We start from the raw sequence: 18,778 nt of genomic DNA, 5'->3' as shown, positions 1-18,778 counted from the left end.
TAAACCTCTAAAGTTCATTATTACATGTTTTCTGATTTGTAGCAGCTAAATAGAGTTCAAAAAGTGTTGATATGTATGACTAGCATCGACATAATGGAATTTGATTATTTTTATAGCCCTTGTCTGTATTCCAGATGAGCAGTGGTTTTTCTGTGTTTTACTTGTTGAAGTTTTTAGCTAGTGGAGCATTAAGCATATGACTATAAAGTGAATTAAAACTGTTATCATAAACATTAAGAAGGAGAGAGGGGTAAAGGGCAGTATCATTAGATTCTTAGAATTGTATCTATGAATTACTTAAAATCTATAATTTTTATGTGAATAAAAATAAACATGACATAATCATTATTTTAATTTAAATATATCATCATTAAATAAATACTTTGTATATATTATGAACTTTGGCACCATTTTGAAAGTAAAAATATTAAGAAGTATTTTACTAATTAATTTTGGAATCTACATACTTTAATTAAAATATATGTGTAGTTAGACAAATGTCTCTATATTTTGACTGATATTCCTGAAATCAGATTCTGAACAATTAGTATACAATAAGATATTCAAATGAATTTTGAATTTTAATTAAATATGCATGCATGAAGTACAGAAATTCCTAGTGTACAGGAATGAAGAACTAATGCAGCCAATAGTTCAATGTGGTTTCTACAAATGCTAAATGAGCTAATTCATAGAAAGGGCTTGGCACACCATCATTGTTATAACCATTATGACACATTTCTTTAAACATTGCATTCCATGATCATTACAGTTACACATGATAAGCACAGTGTTTTCCATTGCTTTGGTCCTCACAGAAATATAACAGACTAATTTAATAAAATCTCTGTGTAGCTTGATCAACCAGACAGCAGAATATTGATTCAATAATTAACTGTGACCTGAAAAATGCAGCCACCAAAATTACTTTTTAAGAATAATTTTCCAGTGCCAGCGCTGTGGTGCAGCGAGTTAAAGCCCTGGCCCGAAAGACAACATACCATATGGGCACCAGTTCTAGTCCCGGATGCTCCCCTTCTGATCCAGCTCTCTGCTATGGCCTGGGATAGCAGTAGAAGGTGGCCCAAGTACATGGGTCCCTGCACCTACATGGGAGACCCGAAAAAAGCTCCTGGCTCCTGGCTTTGGACTGGTGCATCTCCGGCCGTTGTGGCCATCTGGGGAGTGAACCAGTGGATGGAAGACCTCTCTCTCTGTGTCTTTACCTCTTTCTGTAATTTGTCTTTGAAATAAATAAAATAGGCCGGCGCTGTTGCTCAATAGTAATCCTCCACCTGCGGCGCTGGCACACAGGGTTCTAGTCCCGGTCAGGTCGCTGGATTCTGTCCGGGTTGCTCCTCTTCCAGTCCAGCTCTCTGCTGTGGCCCGGGAAGGCAGTGGCGAATGGCCCAAGTCCTTGGGCCCTGCACCCGAATGGGAGATCAGGAGTAAGAACCTGGCTCCTGCCTTCAGATCAGTATGGTGCGCTGGCCACAGCGGCCATTGGGGGATGAACCAACGGAATAGGAAGACCTGTCTCTCTGTCTCTCTTTCTCACTGTCTAACTGTGCCTGTCAAAAAAAAATTAAAATAAAAATAAACAAATAAAATAAATCTAAAAAAAAGAATAACTTTTCCCTTCTGGGAACTTTCATAGAAAGTCAGTTGTACAACAAAGGTATTTAAATGGTAATGGGCACTAAAATGTAAACAGCCATTGTGATTGTGCCTTTCTGAAACATATTTTAATGTCTGATATATTCATATGAAAATATACCATAGTACCAGCTATACCAGAGAGAGGAATCTTATGAAATATTTGGAATCTGGGGCAGATGTCATGACACAGGGTTACATAACCATTTGAGACACCTGCATTTCTATAGGAGTGCTGGTTCAGGTCCCTGCTACTTCAGTTTGCATTCAGCATCCTGCTAATGCAACACATCATGGCTCATGTACTTGGGTCTCTACTAAACACAAGAGAGAATCAGATGGGATCTCGGATCCTGGATTAAACCTGGCCCAGACCAGACTGTTGTGACCACTTGGAGAATGAATTGGCAGATGGGAGAACTATTCTTCTTCCTCTCTCCCTCCCCTTCTGTCACCCTGCATTTCAAGTAAAAAAATGACTGACTGACTGAATGACTGAATGAATGAGTAAATAAATAAATAAATAAACAAATAAATAGTTTTAAAATAAGAGAAATAGGCCGGTGCCACGGGTCAATAGACTAATCATCCGCCTGTGGCACTGGCACACTGGGTTCTAGTCCTGGTCCAGGTGCTGGATTCTGTCCTGGTTGTTCCTCTTCCAGTCCAGCTCTTTGCTATGGCCCAGGAGTGCAGTGGAGGATGGCCGAGGTCCTTGGGACCTGCACCCACATGGGAGACCAGGAGAAGCACCTGGCTCCTGGCTTCGGATCAGCGTGGTGCGCCAGCCACAGCGGCCATTAAGGGGTGAACCAATGGAAAAAAGGAAGACCTTTCTCTCTGTCTTTCTCTCTCACTGTCCACTCTGCATGTCAGAAAAAAAAAAAGGAGAGAAATATTTGATTCTTAGAAATCATACCAGGGGATTCCAATTCAATCCCATCAAGGTGGCATGTACCAATGCCATCTCACTAGTCCCAGTGATCAATTTCTGTTCACAATTGATCATAATGATAGGACTAAGAACCAAAGGGATCACATAAGCAAGACTAGTATCTGCAAATACTAGCTGATAGCATAAAAAAGGGAGAGAACGATCCAACATGGGAAGTGAGATACACAGCAGACCCCTAGAATGGCAGATGTCCTAAATAGCACTCTGGCCTCAGAATCAGCCCTTAAGGCATGAGGATCCAGCTGAAAAGCCCATGAGAGTATTACAGGTATGGAAAGCCAAGACACTCTGAAAAAAAAAAAAAAGAAAAAAAAAACTAAATGAAAGATCTCCGCAAGTCAGATCCCAGTGGAAAGAACGGGGCCATCAAAGAAAGAGGTACCTTTCTCTGAAGGGAGGAGAGAACTTCCACTTTGACCATGGCCTTGTCTAAATATGATCAGAGTCGGTGAACTCAGGGGGCTTCCATAGCCTTGGCAGCTCATGACAAGAGCCTGGGGTGATTACTGATGCCATAAACAAGAGTGTCAATTTGTTAAGTCAACAACAGGAGTCACTGTGCACTTACTCCTCATGTAGGATCTTTGTGCTTAGTGTGCTGTACATTGAGATTTAATGCTATAACGAGTACTCAAACAGTATTTTTCACTTTATGTTTCTGTGTGGGAGCAAACTGTTGAAATCTTTACTTAATGTATGCTAAACTGATCTTCTGTATATAAAGAGAATCAAAAATGAATCTTGATGTGAATGGAAGGGGAGAGGGAGTGGGAAAGGGGAGGGTTGTGGGTAGGAGGGACGTTATGGGGGGGAGGCCATTGTAATCCATAAGCTGTACTTTGGAAATTTATATTCATCAAAATAAAAGTTAAAAAAATCTCTAGATTTCACATTTTATATGAAGCACTAATACTTTTATTTTATTTGACAGGTAAAATTATAGGCAGAAAGAGAGACAGAAAGGTTTTTTCCTCTGTTGGTTAACTCACCAAATGGCTGCCATGGCTGGTGCTAAGCCGATCCTAAGCCAGGAGCCAGGTGCTTCTTCCTGGTCTCCCACGCAGGCACAGGGGCTCAAGCACTTGGGCCATCCTCCACTGCCCTCTGGGCCATAGCAGAGAGCTGGATTGGAAGAGGAGCAACCAGGAGTAGAACCTGGTGCCCATGTGGGATGCCGGTGCTCCAGGAGGAGAATTAACCAAGTGAGCCACTGTGCTGGCCCCCACTAATACACTTTTAATACTGGGGTTCTGGAGCCAGTGCTGTGAAGCCGTCTACAGTGCCACCATCCCATATGAGCACCAGCGTAATTCCCAGCAGCTCCACTTCTGAGCCAGCTCTCTGCTATGGCCTGGGAAACCAGTGGAAGATGGCCCAGATCCTGGGACCCCTGCTCCCATGTGGGAGCCTCAGCCTCTCTCTCTAACTCTTCATTCAAATAAATAAATAAATCTTTAAAAAAACCATAGTTTCAACTAAAATTTTTGAAAATGTATGGAATAACCAATTTTCATACAAAAATTCTGATATAAATTAGAAAATGTGAATCGTAAACAGGCTAAGTGCTGTTTCATATTAATAAGTGGTAGGTTCATTATGGCTTCCCAATCCTCTTGCATTTTAGCAATAAGTATACCTCCAGTTTTTCAAGAGCACATGCTTAGCTTTTTGATAAAGGAACAATGGATTCATGCTATTACCTGCAAATGTATCATTATCTTTTAAAATATATATTTTAGATTATATTAATTTAAACTAAATAGTGCATATTGCAAATGAAGTGAGCTTTATATAATTTAAAATCCAATTCTATTTATATTACATTGATTTACATTACAAACTTTAACTAAAAATGGTTAATATATACATACAGATGCACACAATATACACATATGCATACACACACACACTAGTATTAAATATACCTTCATGATTGCTGTATGACCTACTCATTAATAGACCCAAACATTGGAGCTGGATATACCAGCATCACATATGAGTGCCAGGTTATTTCCAGGCTTCTCCATTTGCAATGCTGGGGAAAGGCAATAGAAGATGGTCCAACTGCTTGAGCCCCGTCCACCTGTATGAGAGACTTGGAAGATGCTCTTGGCTCTTGGCTTCACTGTGGCCATCTTGGGAGTCAACTAGTGAATGGAAGATTCTCTCTCCCTGACTATCCCTTTCTCTCTCTCTCTCTCTAGTTCTGATTTTCAAGTAAATAAACATATATTAGATAGACACCTGAATAGACCCCAGTTTTTTCTTCTGACTTAGCTTCCTACCATAGCAAAGCATGAGAGGCTGCTGATAATTGCTCAGGTAATTGCATTTCTGTCACGGACACAGGAGACCTGGATTGAGCAGATAGAGTCTCTCTCTCTCTTTCCTATTTAAATAAATTAAATGATACATATATATTATATCTAACATGTTATATTAGATGACGGATGTCATCAATTTCCAATTCACTATTTGCATAGATATAATAATCAAATACTTTTACTTATTATCCACACACAAAATACCTTCAACAAAATTTTCATGTTTTTATTGTAGCAAAAACAGAGAATTTGCAGTTTTGCTTAATATTCTTAATGATTGGTCAATAAGAATATAACAAAGTTTACTTTTTTTTAACTTTAGTGGAGTGTCTTAGGTCAATTTCCCTAAAATTAGAGCTCAAGATGAGAGCTGATCAGGAGGGTGCACTCACAGGAGAAATCTGTAGGAAAATAAGGACTCAGCACAAGTTCCGGGAAGAAGCATACTCAGATCTAGTTTGAGCTGAAGTTTGTCCTGAACTTTATCACCTGGGGAGCTCTATAGAATAAGTGAAGCCAGAACAGAGATGCTTCATCTGGAGGCAAAAGGACCAGAGTTTGCAGTGTTGTATCAGTAACTGACAATAAGTGTCCTTGTAACTCCCAGAAGAAAACATCATCTCCCAAGTGATCTGATTATAGTTACTGAAGCCAGTGCCCTGGAAATATTGTAAGTTGTTGTAAATTGTAAGTGGTTGGCAGCCCAAACTCACAAAACCTTGGGGAAGAGGGGCTACTGTTGGCATTATATCACATTGCCAGGACATGGAATTATGTTTATCACTTTGTCAAGGGATATTTGACTGTTGACCTCTTTAGCAAGTATGATATTGTTAACGATGTTATGGATTCCTTTTTAACGATGATTCCCTGAAAAGTATATTATGTCTTTAATAGAAATTCCTAGAAGTTTAAATGCTAGGTCTAAGGTTATGTTCATTTTAATGCTAATACATATGGCCAAATTATCTTCTAAAGAGGTTAATATTCTCCATTACTTCAATAACATTGTGAATTATTTCTTAATTTATTTTAATTTTTATTTGAAAAGCAGTGAGAAAAATACATGGAGATAGCTTCCATGTACTTGTTCACTCCCCAAATTGCAAGCTATGAACACAGAACTCCATCTGAATCTCCCATATAGGGACAGCGACTCAAATACTCGAACCATCATCTGCTGCCTCCCAAAATGCATTGACAGGAAGATGGATCATAACTGAAGTAGCCAGGACTCAAACCAGGCACTCTCACATGGGATGTAGGTGTCTCCAGTGGTGACTGCAGCCACTGCACCAAATGCTTGCTTACCCTTTTAATTAACTTTTAGATCCACAGTTATCTTGAAATGAAAATGACCTGTGCATTTAATTTGGTTTTACATTTTTTACAATATTGAAAACTTTAAGCAAACTTCATTCATAAAAATAAACTGCATTCCAGAAAAAATGCCTAATATTATTATTATTTGATTCTAAGAACTAGAAATTCACTAAAATTAGCAAATTGTAAGATATTTATTCATGTATATTTCCAAATATTACTGTTCAGCTTTGTTATAATTCCACAGTGAAGAAACATTTAATTTTATCAAGTTAAATTTGTTTTTATTTCATAGTTCCTACACTTAAGATTTTGTTAAGTTCAATTCAGGGCTGGCTGAAGTTGTGGCACAGTGGGTCACCTGCAGCACTGACATCCAGTATGGGTGCTGATTCAAATCCTGGCAGCTCCACTTCCAATCCACCTTCCCACTTATATGCCTCAGAAAGCAGCAGAGGATGATCCATGTGCTTGGACCCCTGCATCCACATGGGAGACCTGGAAGAAGTGCCTGGCTCCTGGCTTCTGCCTGGCCCAGCCTAGGTTGTTTTGGCCATTTGGGAAATGAAGCAGTGGATGGAAGTCCTCTCTGTCTCTCTCTGTCTCTCCCTGTCTCTTTGTCACTCTGTCTTTCAAATAAATAAAATAAATTTTAAAAAAGAAAGAGAAATTCTCTTCACAAAATATATTTTATAAAACTTTGCATATTTTCCTCTAAGCACTTTAAAATTTTCTTATAAAATTTTCATTATTTTCATTTGAGACATAAGTAAATTTAGTGCATTTAAGAATCCAGTTTTGCTGTGAATAAACATTATTGTGTTTACTTAATTTTATATAATTGTGGGTTTTTCAAAATATAAATGACTTTGGCAAAATCTATAAAATGGCAATATGTCTAAAATGTAAAAGAAGATTACATTTTAGCAAGTTCATAAATCTGTCCAAGTGAAAATCAGAAGTGAAGATCAGAAGTGAAAATTAGTGTTAGCAATAAACAGTATTAAAATAAAATAAAATTTCATTGTTTATGAAGAAAATTATCATTGCAAACATGGATTTTTTAATCTGGCCTACAAATGTTTTCAATGATAGAGTTTTTCTAATAAAAGTTATATTTAAAGTAAAAAAAAAAACTGTGTTTCAAAATTTTGTGAAAGTTAATAGTTGACAACATTTGAGTACTAGTTTAAATTGCTTAATTTATTTATTGGTCATAATTAGTTTTCTCTAAAGAATAATTTATAATTCTTCTATGGAGTCAAAATATAATCTGACAGAAAATCACTCACTTTCAGTACTATCAGTTGTATCAATAACAATTTGTAACATATATTACATAATATAATATCCAAATATATTATATTAAATAACATATAATATATATAATATATAATACATGATGTATATAAGATTCAAAAACTATTTAGACCTGAGACCTTGCAAAATTTGTTACAGATCAATACAAAATGAAGTAATTCTAAAAGTAATACTGTTTTTACAATTTTTATACATTTTGAAATCAATCCCTCAACATGTATGTTAGTGTACATCTCTCTATTCAAATAATTAATTAGAAACCATTGATACTGAGCAGTTTTTTTTTTTTTTTTTTCTTAGCACAGCAAAATCCCTAAGACAAAAGACAAAGGACTTAGGAATTGCTGAGGTTTCAGAGGTTCACGTTTTAAGATCAGGTGGGGCACATGGGTTCTGCCATCTGGTTAGGCCAGAGGATGGCAATAACGGTGCATGGACAGAGGGAGGATCACGTGGTGAGCCAGAGAACTGGCAGATGAAGGGTGGTACAACTCAACTTTTATAACCAACCTTCCCAGGACACCTAGCTTCTCAGACCTTACCTTCAGGGACCTCAGAACCACCAACTAGGCCTCCTAAACACCCAAGCTGGGTTAGGTTTCCTGGGCTTTAAATTATTACATGAGTTTTGGGAGCCAACTCATGTTCAAACTATGGAATTATCATGGTGGTAATGTAAGACTATTGTTTTGAAAACAGGATAATTTTATAATAGATATCTAAGTTTCCTGCTCCATTTAATTTCTTGTAAGAATTTCTAAAATTAATTAGTAAGCAATTTTAAAATATAAGCACCATATTTAATTTTTAGCCATCTTTGAGTGATCTTGTAATATTTGAATGGATGACATGGCGGGATTTTCATATTTCATTGCATCCCAGTTCTTCGTTTTGGTCTGACTGGAAGGCTTTCAGTATTTTTTAAAGTAAAATTTAAAACTTGTTCTGATAGTTCAGAATTGTGAATAATTTTGGATTCTGTTGACTTTTAAAATATAAGAACATAAGTTATGTTCATAATATTTTAAAATAAATCATTAAAATTCAAAATTTAGTCATAGGCATAACTTCTTGCCAAGCAGCTTCCCCTTGGCAGAGGGTAGTATCTCTGCTCCTAAATTGTTTATTTCTCATCTCTGTGTAGGCTTTGCTCTGAGGAGGATTTAGAGTCAGATTTGGGCAAAGCTCAAATTATCTCTCATGAGGGCTAAAGAAACCAGAGCCATTTTGCAAGATCATACCGATATTGAAAATTTCCATACAAAATTGTTCTGAGAATTGATATAGGGAGGTCAGAAAACTGAAAATAGGCTAAATATTTGCATTTATATATATATATATATATATATATATATATTTATCCAACAGAGAGCAGAAGTTGGAATGATTCACAAAAGGTTTTATGAACCAGGGTATACAGTAGTGTGCAAGCACCAGTAGGAAAGAAAAAAAAAATAAATGCTGAGAGGCTCTGAGGACTCAGTCAGTAGCAATTCAGTGACAGAAGGGAGAGATGGCATTTAGATGCGAAAATAAAAGAAGAATCTGGATAATTTGGGGTTTTCATCCTATTGAAAGAATCTGGGCAGCTGATATTTAGAACAACTAATAAGGAGTTATCACAGACAAAATTAAACTTTTTCTTTATACTATGTACTTTTCACTCTTCTTATGAAAATAGTAATCATTAGAACACTTGATTTGTCTAAATATTGCCAATGAAGACAAAGGGAAACATCTGGATAGAGGAGTTACTAATTCTCTAAAATTTTATCTGCAGGTACACAATTTAGCCATAATTATTGAATTTAGCTGAAAGTACATCTATAACTAGTACTACTATAAAATTTGAAATATATTATCACCTTTCCTGGTTTGACTTCTAAACCAAAGCTAAATCAGTGTTCCTTACTCTAGTAAGTAAAAAGGGTACTCTGTTTTAAAGAGTTAATCTTTTATTCCACTTCCTGAAATAAAAGTCATGAATTTTATTTCAGTGAAAGTGGCCATTAAAATCTTTTTTCCATGTATTTTCTCATTAACTAAAAAAATATATATAATAATGGTTGTCTCTCCATTTTCCTTAATACATTTTGGTGGTATTGAGTGAAAAAAGTTAATAGCAATTTTAGTTCTGTCCTCATTATTGGTTCGCTGTAGTCATTTTCTACTTTTCAATGACTTTGAAAATGATCTTGTACAGTAGTGGCTTCCTATTATCCAGAAATGTACTAGGAATAGGTGTAATCTCATTATATCCACAACCACTCAGTAGAAAAATATGTAATATTCATTTGAATATCTGTGAGGTAGTAGAGTATAGTTGAATAGCTTCATTTTCTCTGCTATAAGATGGTACAATTACATTTATTTTTTAAATGACAAACTCATAAAATTATACAGTGACAATCAGTGCAATTGCAGAGTTACCATTTGAGTAGGAGAAATCGGTTATAGGATAAATCTCTAATTTAGTTAATGGAATTTTGAAATAGAGTTTATAACCAAAGTGAAATCAAACACAGTAGCTTTGGTCGACTTTATTTTATAATCACTTACATTTTTATTACTAATTCACCCAATTGAAGTCAGGAGTAAATACATCATTAGCTTCTGATAACCACAGTTAGGGTTGAATTTTAGTATTACAGAGAATATCTACATGTCCAAAAGAAAGATGTACAAATACGCTGAATATCATTAGCAAGAATCTAACACAAAGAATTTGAACTACAAGCTTTGAATCTTTAGTTTAACTATAATGTTCCTGAGATCATATCTGATGTTATTAAGTCTATGCTTTTAATTGTTTCTATTAAGGTATGAAAATTATTGACATAAAGAAAGGAAAATAGCAATAAATAATTCTTTCTAAAATGCCCTCTTAAAAAAAGCAAATACATGGATATTATGGAATTGTATAAGTGGATCATGACTTAAAATACCCAAAATAATATAAGTAGCAACATAGAATAATTACTTTGTGGCAAGAAGATAATAACATTTTAAAACATTAATTAAAATAGTATAAATTTCTAATTATAATAAACATTAAATAAATTGGCAAAACATGCCTGTACAAGATCTTGGGATACATTTCTTACATGTTTGTAAAATATTAATAACAACCTCATTAATAGCATATAGAGAAAAAGTGTATTTAAGTTAAGGAGTACATACTCCTTGATGCTCCAAACATAAATTTTACTAAAGAAGGGAAAATGTAGGTGACTCTGATTTGATCACTGTACTTTGTTTACATGCACTGAAATGTCACATTGAAGCCTATAAATATGTACAATCCTTAACTGCCTTCCTGCCATATTCGTATGTAATAACAGGACCTGTTTTGGATGTTCTGCAAGTTAGCCTGCACAGGAGATCAGAAATTTAAAAATTATAATCGGATTCCTCATTATTTTGCCACTTATAGATGTGCTAACAGGACAAATGTGAACAAATAACATGTTCTGATTATATATATAATATATATGAATATTTATTATATAATATATTTATTTGTATATAATATATATATATATAAAGATTTATTTATTTACTTGAAAGTCAGAGTTACACAGAGAGAGAAGGAGAGGCAAAGAGAGAGAGAGAGAGAGAGAGAGAGGTCTTCCATCCTGTGGTTCACTCCTCAGATGGCCTCAATGGCTAGAGCTGGGCCTATCCGAAGCCATGTGCCAAGAGCTTCTTCCAGGTCTCCCACGTGGGTGCAGGGGCCCAAGGACTTTGGCCATCTTCCACTGCTTTCCTAGGCCGTAGCAGAGAGTTCTAGCTGAAGTGGAGCAGCCGGGACTCGGACTAGCACCCTTTTGGGATGCCAGTACTGCAGGTGGCAGCTTTGCCTGCTACTACACAGCACTGGCCCTATCTGAGTATATTTTTAAAATGAGAAATGAAATAATTTAGTCCTCAAACAAATATTAACTATTGTCTCAGTTATGCATCAACTGCAGCCTCAGTAATGTATTGCTGCATTCGTATTCCCTTTCATATTTTCTGGAATAATCTTATCATTTACCATTTGTTATATCTGGTAAAATTATGACAAATTTTTATAAGTATAATGAGCTCTTTGTATTGATTGCTTCACAATTTATATTTTGTAAGTTTAAAGCTATTCTGAATATGAAGTTTTATAATTTTTCTAAACGCAGGCATGTTGGCTATCCATGAAGAAAATAATATTTTCTTTAACAGCTAATTCATATATTTCTATCAATATATGTAGAGTTGCATTTTTACTATCAATATTTCTATTGGTTACATAATAACATAAATACATATATGCATATGTAAATATATACTTAATATATGACACAATTACAATAATGCACATCATGTAACTGAGTATAGTTAGGTAAAAGTATTTACTGCACCATTCCTTTTGAAATTTAAATATTTAATTATATTGTGCCAAGAAAATTTAAAATCTACATTTAAAGGAGGCAATCATAAATTGTTTGCATTGTTTAGATAAAAGAGAATAAAGATGATTCAGAATAGGATTTTACATAATATATTTTATTGTTAATTCATCAATTTAACTGTTATAATTCAAACTGCATGGTCCATACTTGAAACAGTAATTTTTGGATAGAACAGATAGCTAGCATCTTTAATTTAGAATACAAAGAAGGATGTTAAAGATGACACCTATAGCAGCAGATCAATCTTGTTTGTGCCAGTGGAAGAGGACTAATGGTTAATAGCAAATTCAGTAGCCAACACCATAGAAATCTCAGTTGCTTCAGATTACACAATTCTGACTGAAAAATTAAGATTGAGCAAACTTTCTGCTCCATGGGTGTCAAAACCCTTGCACTTAAAACAGCTGCAAGGCAGCGCCACGGCTCACTAGGCTAATCCTCCGCCTGTGGCACTGGCACACCGGGTTCTAGTCCCGGTTGGGGCGCTGGATTCTGTCCCAGTTGCTCCTCTTCCAGTCCAGCTCTCTGCTGTGGCCAGGGAGTGCAGTGGAGGATGGCCCAAGTGCTTGGGCCCTGCACCCGCATGGGAGACCATAAGGAAACACCTGGCTCCTGGCTTCCGATCGATCAGTGCAGTGCGCCAGCTGTAGTGGCCACTTGGGGGGTGAACCAACGGAAAAGGAAGACCTTTCTCTCTGTCTCACTGTCTAACTCTGCCTGTCAAAAACAAACAAACAAACAAACAGCTGCAGCTAGAGAAGAGCTTTCAGTGGAAATGTCATACAAATGAGAACAGGTGAGATCAGGACCGTGAAGTCCCAGAGTCCAATAACAATCCGTGATTGAACTTCTTCCTCTTTCTGTCTGCAATCACCAGCACATAGCACCCTGGCTCTATGCAGACACTCTTTTGCTGATTAACTGACCAGTTGGCATGCAGATCCCTGCCTTATTTGCTGAATTCCAGCAATCTTATTCCACTGCTTGTTCTACATTGTCATTTGAATATTTTTAGACACATGAAAATTAAAATTGTCGAAACTCTCAATTATATCCCTCATAGCCACTCAAACTTCTGTATTCATATACTCCATTTCCATTATGGCAATAATCTCATTCATTTTACTCAAAACAAATGTGTTGGAAAAGATATTGAGTTATTGTTTTCTCTCAAAGATTGCATTTCATCTGCCAAAACTCGTGGTTTTGTACTATCAAATTGCCACTTAATTTGTTGAAATTTGAATTTTAAAATCCCACAAAGATGAATGATCTCATAAGACCACAGATTCTTTAGATTTTCTTTCCAGAATAATGGCACTACCAATAATATTTCAATTAGCCTTCTAGATACTGAGTTATTCAGACTTAGAATATAAAACCACTAGACTGATTTTGGTAAAGAAAAATTGAAACACAGGGAATTTCAGCAAAAAACTAAACACAAATATATGACACTGATTTTTAAAATAAGCCAGAATAAATTCTATAATTACGTGTTATCATATAAATCAAGAATGAAGAAAATTAATTGAAGAGATAGTATCTGATGATTTAGTAAATAATTAAAGAAATCACACCACAAATGGAAGAAGAACAGTAAATCTATAATAAGGTAGATAAAAAGAAATCCACAAACAGATGTAATAGAAACATAAAGACAAAACCATACAGTGTTCCTCTTGCTAATGTTTAATGCTTAATTTCAATGCGAGGGATGTTAAAAATTAGGAAATCATCCTTGACCGAGGTTTGTCTCAGGGACTAAGATGTTCCTTGGGATGCAAATATTCCATATCAGAAGATCTAGATTCAATTCCTGACTTTTCCTGTTTCCAGATTCCTCTTAATGTGCAACTCTGGAAGGCAGCAGGTGATAGCTGAAGTCAGATTCCTGCCACCTATGCAATCTTGCTGTTGCAAATGATTGGTGGTAAATCAGCAGCCAGAGATGAAATCAATCAATCTCTCTCTCTGTCTCTCTCTCTCAAGTATATTTGTTTAAAAAGAAAAATAATTTACTCTGAGAATAGTAACTTGCCTTTGGTCATTTATTTGATATTCTTTTGTCAATAGTAACAAAAAACAAAAGACAGTAGAAAAATACTTTTCATGTACGGGGTGACTATTTAGCCTAGCATTACGATGCCAGTTAAGATGCACACATACTGGGACCGGCACTGTGGTACAGCAGGTAAGGCCGAGGTCTACAGTGCCGGCATCCCATACGGGTGCCGGTTTGTGTCCTGGCTACTCAACTTCCCATCCAGCTCTCTGCTTTGGCCTGGGAAAGCAGCTGAAGATGGCCCAAGTGCTTGGCCCCTGCACCTGTCTGGGAGACCTGGAAGAAGCTTCTGGCTCCTGACTTCAGATCGGCACAGCTCTGACCCTTGTGAAAAACTGGGAGGGGAACCATCAGATGGAAGATCTCTCTATTTCTCTCTGCCTCTACTTCTCCCTCTGTGTTACACTGACTTTCAAGTAAATAAATAAATCTTAAAAAAATAGCCATTACATTTTATTTTTAAAAAATGATTTATTTTATTTGTTTGAAAGACACAGTTACAGAGAGAGGTAGAGACAGAGAGGTCTTCCATCCTCTGGTTCACTCCCCAGATATTGCAATGGCTGGAGCTGTGCCGATCCAAAGCCAGAGGCAGGAGACTCTTCTGGTTCAGGGACTCAGGGACTTGGCCCATATTTTGCTGCTTTCTTAGGCCACAGCAGAGAGCTAGATCAAAAGAGGAGCAGCCAGGACTAGAACCGGTGCCCATATGGGATACTGGCGCTTCAGGCCAGGGCTTTAAACTGCTGTGCCAGAGTTGTCCCCAGTCATTACATTTAAAAAAAAAAAAAAAGATGTATACATCCCATGTCATATGAGTACCTGGAATTTATACTGTATTTGGCTCCTGTATTAGCTTCCTGCTAATGCAGACCATGAGAAGAAGGAATGAGGGCTCAAGTGATTGAGTTCCTACTACCCACATGGCTAACCTGATTGAATTCCCAGCTTCTTGGTTTGGCTGATTACAGGACCTGGAGAGTGAGCAGCAAATGGGAATTCTCATCTGTCTCTCTCCTTCTTTCTCTGCCTAAAATCGGACTTGCCCCAAATGGTGGAGTTAGAAATGTGCCAGGGGATTCCAATACAATCCCACCACGATTGCATGTACCAATGCCATCTCACTAGTACAAGTGATCAATTGTGAACTGAAAGTGATCAATTTCAGTTCACAATTGATCACACTGATAGGTCTAAGAGGCAAAGGGATCACACAAACAAGACTAATGTCTGCTAATACTAACTGATAAAATCAAAAAAGGGAGAGAACGATCCAACATGGAAAGTGAGATACACAGCAGACTCATAGAATGGCAGATGTCCAAACAGCACTCTAGCCTCAGAATCAGCCCTTAAGGCATTCGGATATGGCTGAAGAGCCCATGAGAGTATTTTAGGCATGGAAAGCCAAGACACTCTGGAAAAAAAAAAAAAAAAAAAAAAAAAAAAAAAAAAAAAAACTAAATGAAAGATCTCTGTGAGTGAGATCCCAGTAGAAAGAACAGGCCATCAAAGGAGGTACCTTTCTCTGAAGGGAGGAGAGAACTTCCACTTTGACTATGACCTTGTCTAAATAAGATCGAAGTTGGCGAACTCAAAAAGCTTCCATAGCCTTAGAAACTCATGACTCTAGCCTAGGGAGATTTCTGACGCCATAAACAAGAGTGTCAAATTGTTAAGTCAACAACAGGAGTCACTGTGTACTTACTTCTCATGTGGGATCTCTGTCCTTAATGTGTTGTCCAATGTGAATTAATGCTATAACTAGTACTGAAACAGTATTTTTCACTTTATGTTCTGTGTGGGTGCAAACTGATGAAATTTTACTTAATATATACTAAATAGTTCTTCTGTATATAAAGATAATTGAAAATGAATCTTGATGTGAATGGAAAGGGAGAGGGAGCGGGAGATGGGAGGGGTGTGAGTGGGAGGGAAGTTATGGGGGGGGAAAGCCATTGTAATCCATAAACTATACTTTGGAAAATTATATTTACTAAATAAAAGTTCAAAATAAAATAAATACATAAATAAAAAAGTTTAAAAAATCTATTTCTATGTGCTTTTAACACAGGAACCCAATAATCTGAATTGCATTTTAAAAGATTCTTTAATATAGAAAGTAAAAGATAACTATTTTGCTATTTTGAAAAATGTATAAAAATTTTAACACTTCACTAAAGGACAAGGAAGGAACTAACGGCACTATAAATACCACCCCAAATGTAAAAGAGTGTCAGGTAGAAGTGAAGACTCATGAAAAGGTAAGATTTTCATTAAATCCAGATATTACATTTGTTTTATTATACATGGATATTGGACTGTGACATTAAATACACACAGGCATACATTAAATATAATTTGAATGTAGCAGCATCATGTTAATATTACACAATTTAGAAGGGTAGTGGAGCCGGCACAGTGGCGTAAGGGGTGATGCCTCCAGTGCTGGCATCCCATGTGGATGCTGATTTGAGTCTTGACTGCTCCAATTCTGATCCAGCTCTCTGCTATGGCCTGGGAAAGCTGTAGAGGATGGCCCAAGTCCTGGGGCCCCTGAACTCATATGGGAGACTTGGAAGAGTCTTCTGGCTCCTGACTTCGCATCAGCACAGCTACAACCATTGCAGCCAACTGGGGAGTGAACCAGTGGATGAAAGACTTCTCTCTTCTTCCCATTTTCCCTTCATCCCTCTCTGCCTTTCAAATAAATAAATAAATAAAAATAATGCTTTTTAAAAATGGGATTATATTACAAAGAGTAAAATGCAAAAGAATGGTTATAATTTTTTTATAATTTTCAAATGTTGCAAAGAATGAACTAAAATTGGTAAAAGAGAAGCAGAAATTTGGTTGCCATGAAAATCAGGATCAAATAGTGTTTCAGTGGCTACAGAAAATTTGATTAGAAAGTGAACTCACAGTTCTCTTGATGACTCAAAAGTTCTATTTTTAGGCTTCAGTGGTATTACACAGAGGTTTAGCTTGTCATCTATTAAGTGATACAGGGGATTGATCCTGTGGTTAAGATGCTGTTAAGACATATAACTTACTACTCACATCTATTAGTAAGGAAAATATAAAATTAGCATTAAAATAAGCACACTTATTCTTTTGGTATAAATGGGATAGTCTAACAACTGGGGATATTTTGTAACAATTGATATTATGTTGGATGACTCCAGTAACAGGATCTGAAGACTAAGGTATAAAATTTTGAAAATGAACAATTGAATTACAAAGCATTGAAATTTTACTCTGAAAAGTGAAACTCATACTGTTCACTGCCTCTTCTTGTTTGCTGATACAATGTGATACTCTATTCATCATTGCAACATATATTTGACAAATAATCTAAAGAAATGTAGTATGAAAAAACTTGTAGAAAAGGCCCTTGTAACAACATGTATCGGAGCCATAGTAAGATATTTAACAAACATACATTTAACACAGGATTCCTATATGGAATAAATAAGCAGCTCACTAGGCTAATCATCCACCTGAGGTGGCGGTACTCCGGGTTCTAGTCCCAGCTGGGGCACTGGTTCTGTCCCGGTTGCTCCTCTTCCAGTCCAGCTCTCTGCTGTGGCCCAGGAAAGCACTGGAGGATGGCCCAAGTGCTTGAGCCCTTGCACCCACATGGGAGACCAGGAGGAAAGCACCTGGCTCCTGGCTTCAGATCAGCACAGCGCGCCGGCTGTGGCAGCCATTTGGAGGGTGAACCAACAGAAGGAAGACATTTCTCTCTGTCTCTCTCACTGTCTAACTCTGCCTGTCAAAAAAAAAAAAAAAAAAAAATTCTTGCTTGTCAAAAGGAAACACAAACTATTAAACGCAAACACACACACATAAACACACATACACACTTGATAAGGTAATTTATGAAAGAGAATAATTGAATGTCACGTAAACATTAGAAAATGAGTCCAGGGGCCAGCGCTGTGGCGTAGCGGGTTAATGCCTTGGCTTGAAGTGCTGGCATCCCATATGTGCACCGGTTCTAGTGCTGGCTGCTCCACCTCTGATCCAGCTCTCTGCTATGGCCTGGGGAATCAGTAGAAGATGGCCCAAGTTCTTGGGCCCCTGCACCCACGTGGAGGTCCGGAGTAAGCTCCAGGTTCCTGGCTTCGTATCTGGCTGTGGATCGGCACAGGTCCGGCCGTTGTGGCTGTCTAGGGAGTTAACCAACAGACAAAAGACCCCTCTCTCTCTCTGCCTTTCCTCTCTGTCTGTAACTCTGACTCGCAAGTAAATAAATAAATATTAAAAAAAAAAGAAAATGAGTCCAACATTAGTTTTCAACAGGATTATGTAAACTAAAGCCAAAATGAGATAAATTTGCACTGTTACCAGAATGGACATATCTTTTAAATGTATGAAATTGCCAAATATTTACAATAATGTGGAACACCTAAAAATTTCATATGTCACTGATGGAAATAAGCAACTTGTCTCTATTTTTTTGGAAAACTTTTGGCTGTACCTGTCGAAGGTGTAAATATATGCTTAATCCATGACTCAGGAATTCATTTATTACAACAAATTGAAATTTATCCAAAGATTCTCTGATAAACAATTATAGACTATTAATAGTTATGTTTTTCATATCAGTCAAAATAAAAACAATTCATATGTCACCTAAAATGGATTATTCATTGTGGTGCAACTATGTAATATTTTGAAGCTTAGC

Source organism: Oryctolagus cuniculus, chromosome 9, assembly GCF_051225735.1.
Source record: "Oryctolagus cuniculus isolate XC-2025 breed Fujian yellow rabbit chromosome 9, ASM5122573v1, whole genome shotgun sequence".
In the NCBI taxonomy this organism is placed as follows: domain Eukaryota; kingdom Metazoa; phylum Chordata; class Mammalia; order Lagomorpha; family Leporidae; genus Oryctolagus; species Oryctolagus cuniculus.
Note: the sequence above shows the minus strand (reverse complement) of the source record.